Source organism: Antechinus flavipes, chromosome 1, assembly GCF_016432865.1.
Source record: "Antechinus flavipes isolate AdamAnt ecotype Samford, QLD, Australia chromosome 1, AdamAnt_v2, whole genome shotgun sequence".
Lineage (NCBI taxonomy): Eukaryota > Metazoa > Chordata > Mammalia > Dasyuromorphia > Dasyuridae > Antechinus > Antechinus flavipes.
Window position 1 is genome coordinate 308,340,610 of NC_067398.1, and position 6,209 is coordinate 308,346,818.

Genomic DNA, 6,209 nt, shown 5'->3' on the forward strand with positions numbered 1-6,209 from the left:
TTTTCTTCATTTTATTTTTTAATTCTTTTTTGAGTTCTATAAATTTTTCTGGGCAGGGAAATATTTCATGTTACTTTTTGGGGTAGGTTTCGTTTTTTTTTTTTTTTACTAAAATGTCCTTGAAAATGAATCCCGATTTTCTCTGTTTCAATGGTAGGGGATAAAATTTTTTCAATTAAAGCTTTTTATTTTCAAAATATATGCACAGAAAATTTTTCAACATTCATTCTTGCATAGCCTTGTGTTCCAAATTGCTCCCTCCTTCTCCCCATCCCCTCCCCTAGATGGAAAGCAATCCAATATATGTTATACATGTTAAAATATATGTTAAATCCAACATAAGTAAACATATTAATACAATTATCATGATGCACAAGAAAAATCAAATTAAAAAGGAAAGAAAATGAATAAGAAAACAAAATGCAAGTGAACAACAAAAAGAGTGAGAATGTTATAATGTGATCCACACTCAGTTTCCACAGTCCTCTCTCTGAATGTTTATGGCTCTTTTGATCACAAGACCATTGGAACTGGTCTGAATTACCTCATTGTTTCTTTTATGTGTTGTAAAACAACTTTTTCAATGCTTTTCCCACAGTTTTCAAAATTCCTTCAGATTCTTCCCTATTATCAACTCTTACTATAGCCTCTCATTAAATGATTTCAACCAAGAAATCTCACTTTAAGGCTTTTAATTCAATCCCTTGTTTCTGTGCAAGGATGGATGGATGGACCTCACGTCCATCAGAATTGATAGGGTTGTCATGTACAATGATCTCCTGGTTCTGCTCATTTTACTTAGCGTCAGTTCATGTAACTCTCTTCAGAACTCTCTAAAATCACCCTGCTGATCATTTCTTATAGAACAATAATATTCCATAACATTCGTATACCATAATTTATTCAGCCATTCTTCCAACTGATGAGCATCCAGTTTCCAGTTTCTTGCCACTATGAAAAGGGATGCAACAAACATTTTTGCATATGTGGGTCACTTTCTGGGGGATAAATTCTTAAGAAAAAAAATATACCAAATTATTAAAAAAAAAAAAGAAAGAAAGAAAAAGAAAAGCCAGAAATTGATGCAAATATTTAGATTGGCCCAATGACCTCACAATTCTTAGTTCCTTTTTGTCACTAGTCCACTTAGTCATTTTGTATAGCAATCCCTAAGTTATATCTTCTGTTTGCTGCGCTGTCTGATATGGCTTGAAGCTGCTCTCTCCATTTGTTTTCTGAGATATATAATTAAAATGTGTGTTATCAAAAGACCAAAGGTAATCCAATCACATTGTCATTATGTGTTTTTCTTAGTGAAATACAGTATATTATTGCATAGGTATTATGTGTGTGAGGAAAGGTGACTGAGGATAGGTATAGACTTTTCTCAGTTGCTTTATCTATAAAAATACCAGCAACATCTTTTGCTTTTAAAGATTTTATCTCTTTACTTCTTTCCTTTTAACTCTTTTTAGTGACTATTTTCTCCAACACTGAACAATTTTTTTTCCTATTATCATCTAATGACAAAAGAAATAGAGGGTTACTATCAGGTAAACTTATTTAATATGAATTTTTTTTACAAATAAATTTTCCCTTCTTCTAATGTCATCTGCAACAACCTTATGTTGTTGTAGAGAACTTCTTATATCTGTCAACCTCCTGAAAGTTCTTGTTTTCATGATCTTCCCTCTCCTTACTACTCTTATAGTATACTCTAAATATAAGTGATTATTATTCTTTCTTTTATGTGTTGTAAAACAACTTTTTCAATGCTTTTCCCACAGTTTTCAAACTTCCTTCAGATTCTTCCCTATTATCAACTCTTACTATAGCCTCTCATTAAATGATTTCAACCAAGAAATCTCACTTTAAGGCTTTTAATTCAATCCCTTGTTTCTGTGCAAGTACTCTGTATAATACTCTTTTTCTTAATGTTATGTTTTCTCTGTTCCTTGTATGGAGACTGAACACAAAGGGTTGGGACATGACTCTAATTTAATATTTGTGTAAGTTTTATTATGTTCTTGATTTACAATAAGAATTTGTGTTGATTATCATTGTCATAATAATACTAAAAACAAAATCTTTGTCTGGATGAGAGCCCTGATGCATAGCCTCCTATTTCTTATTGTCAATAGTGAATATAGACTTACTATCACCTAATGATTTTAATTCATTCTGCAAAAAGATGTTATTAAGAAAAATCACTTTAAAGAACCTTCCATAACAATAATGCTATAAATGGATGATTTGTCAAATAATTGTATAGTGGGGTCTAGTTATAATTTGTCAATTGTATTATTGGAAAATATTAGATAGGGTTTCTCATGTGAGGTAGGATGGCTATCTGGAAGGTAGTTTATACTATTTTTCATGAAGAAGCATGACATTTTTAATATGTATTTTCAAATTGTCACCTGGATATCCTGAATTTTAGGGACAGCTATGTGGCATAGTGGATAAACTAAGGGTTTTGCAGTCAGGAAAATTGGAGTTCAAATCCCACCTTAGATACTGGATAATTCCAGGCAAGTCATTTGACCACCATATACCTCAGTTTCCTCATCTGTAAAGTGGGGATAATAATAGCAGCTATCTTACTTGTTTGTTGTGAGGATTAAATAAGATAATATTTGTAAAGTGCTTAGACTTGGCACATAGTAGGTATTTAATAAATACATATAAAAATTTCTTAGTAGAATGTTTCTGTATCCAGAAACAATGGATTGGGATTCTTAAAGTCAGTCAACCAATCAATAAGCATTTATTAAATACTTACTATATATAGGACAAGTTGCTAGAATTGCATATACGAAAACCAAACAAACCAAAAACCCCTCAAAAAACAATAATCCCCTCCCCCCCAAAAAAATTCATGACATGAAGTAGTTTACTTTCTATTGTGGGCAATGTCATGTGCATAAAAAAGAGTAACTATAGACTATAAGAAAGGCTTTTGAACATATGATGAATACCATTAGCATTTAGGAAAATTAGGAAGACTTTGTATGAAGGTAGTACCTTAACTATTGCTTGAAGAAAAGGAAGGATTCTGAGTTAAAGAGGAGAAGAGCATACATTTACATGCACAGGAGATGGCCAATATTTAGAATGAAAGATGAAATCTGTGTAAAGAACAGATAATTCTAGTTTGGACCACAGTGTGCCAGCATAGAATAAGGTAAACAGACAGCCATAAGAATTAATAATCACTGTTAACTTTGGAGAGTAGTTTCTGTTAAGTATATGAGGACAAATGCCAGATTGCAAAGGGATGAGGAGTGAATGAGAGGAGAGAAAAATAGAGATAGTAAATACAAACAGTTTTTTCTATAACTTTTGCTGAAAAATGGAGTAGAAAGTTTGAAGGAATGGTAATGATGTGAACTCTAAATCAGCTTATTCTGTCCCCTTCTCAGGTAATGTTAAACCCAGACTATCCTATTCCCATTATCAATCATAATCACACTCAAAAAAGATCAGCTTTCCCAGACTGTCTTATTAGCATAATTAAAACAACAAAATGTGAATTCTTATTAGCATAGTTAGGACAATTATTAATGTGAACTCTATCAACCATTATTGCATACAAAAGGAAGTTAGTTTTCCTATCTTGTTAACATCTTTGATTCAGTTTCAATCCTCTAGATCCAGGCTTTATTTCCCCCTCTGAGCTAGTTAAAGCCTTTTTCCCCCAAAAGCAAGTTATTTAATCATTATGGTTCTGCCTTGCATACTCATTTGGGTTAAGTCTATGAACTATTTCATGTAATAAATCACAAATCTTTGTAACCTCTGATAAATGTCATTATTGTTACATATTGTAAATTGAACCCTTATGCTTTCCCAAATCTATTTCATATTTCTACTTCATATAATCACATCAGTAGAATGTAGTGGATTTTTTTTAATGGAGAATTGGGCTAAGTGGACAGGAAACCTATAAATACAGAGAATTTGAAGATTAGAGAATTTGAGGGTGTAGTATGCTGGAAAAGATGGGAAGGAATAGAATCAAGTCCATAAGTAGAAGGGTTGGCTTTGAACAAAAAAAAAAATCACTTCATTATCAGAAATTGGAAGAAAGGAACATAGAGTGAGGGATGATGTCAAGAAGTTGTGAGATGAAGAGGGAGGGGACAAAAGGAGTTCAAGGTTTCAAACTTCTTCAGGAAAATAAGAGGTAAGATCTTCAACTTGAGAGAGTGAAAGGAAAAGGTGGTGTGGGAAATCTGAGGTTTGGAATAGCTTTTGTTGGGGATAAGACAAGAGCAGGGTTATGTGAGAGCCAACATATACCTGCTCATTTGAATTGATTGTTAAATTTTTATTGTGAGTTGAAATTTTACTTTAGAAATTGGTGAACTACAAATCAGGGCATGATTTATTATTTTGTTGATTGTCTCTAGATCCCAGCTTCTTAAACTATGATTTGAGACTCCACCTGGGATCTTTTAACTGAACATAAGAATCATGAAATTTTGATTTATGATCAATAAAGTTGATTTGTATACTTATTTTATATATATACATATCTGGGGTCATGTAAAAATTTCTCAGGCAAAAAGAAGTGTCTGATATCTCTAGTCTTGATTTAAGAAAATGTTAATAATACCAAGTAATTGTATGTGTGTACCTTTTGTTTTTGGAGAGCCAGGTCTTAAAACACTTACCTGCAAATCTCTGAAAAGGGAATCAATTAAGAAGCAATAAAAGGATTGTGCTGCTGCAATGAGGATCCAATTGAGATTAGGTAACATTAAGGTCTATTAATATATATTCAGCTTAGTTAAATTATTTCTTCCACCACCATTCAGCAAAATGTAAGTTGGAGAAAAGAATGTGGATGGTGGGAGTAACCCAGAGCCAGGGTGTGGCAAAGGATGAGCAGGAAAAGAACAGTGGGATGAAGAATTAGACATTAAACGACTGGTAGAGTTGAACCAGTAGAAATTGATTGAGAAGATTTGAGGGAAAGGGATTATAGGATTGTTGATCTTAAGCTGGAAAGAATGGTAGAAATCATCTCCCTGCTTTAATCCAGTCATTTTACAAATATGAAAACTGGGTCCCAGATATGTCACTAATCAAATAGTGACTAAATGGCAGATTCAGGTCACATACTATGAGTGCAGAATTCAGGATGATAAGGGAGACAATGAGGAGTGAGTTAGGTTTGGAGTCTTCAAAAGCTGAGTTGAGAGATAGAGTCTTGATCTGGACACATAGGCAGAAAAACCTAGATACGAATTCAGACTTACATCTTGCTAGCTGTCTTACCAATTTAATCAAGTCTCTTCACTTCTCTGCCTGTTTCCTTATCTGCAAAGTGATTGTTGAATTCGATGACCTCAAGACCCTTCCAGCTCTAAATCCATATCCCTATGTTCCTGTTGTTAAAAATGAAAATTTCAGACTCAAATTTTTGGAGAAGAGGGCATTACCCCTTTCTTGCAATGCGTCTTTAAGAGAGCACAACTGGCAATTTAGAGAGGCCAGAACCAGTCTGTTTCCCAATTTCTTCCTGCCTCTTCAGCCCCTTCTCAGAATTTCCACTGGAGGAGACCCTCCCAAAATTTAACAGATGCTCCCACTACATACACTCCTTTCTATGTTTCCATGCCCCGCCCCTCCTCTCCTTGCCACATCCTCGTCAGTTCAAAATCGGTGAATGTCTCCTCCTAAAGGGAGCTGAAGTTACTATACAAATTTACTTGCCCGGATTGAAACCCAGGTTGTTTGCGCTCAACCAGCACCTGCAGTTATTTCCGTTGACTAAAATTTAAACCATATTCTTTACCAGAACTGCAACGGCGAGGAAGGCTGGGAAACCTTAACTTTTCAACTATGGAAACAAAAACTTTATAATTTTCCTTATCACACTGTTATCCTATCACAATTCCTTCCAATACGCAAGCTTGGAGCCAGCGAGGCAAGGCTGAGGGGCAGAGCTTCGCACTGAGGGTAAGAATGAGGGGGGCACCCTGCCCCTGAGGGAGAACCCGGGGGCTCCCGGGGATGGCTGTGCTTGTCGCACTGATTTCAGCACTGCTAGATTGCCCATCCCAGGAGCCAAGTTGCTAGGCTACGGTCTCCCTCTCCTCCGTACCTACTCCTGGTCCCTCAAAGTCTTTCCAGACGCCCAGACGCCCAACGCTTCCCAGCAGCTTTAGCTCTCGCTCAGATCTACGACTACATATCCCATC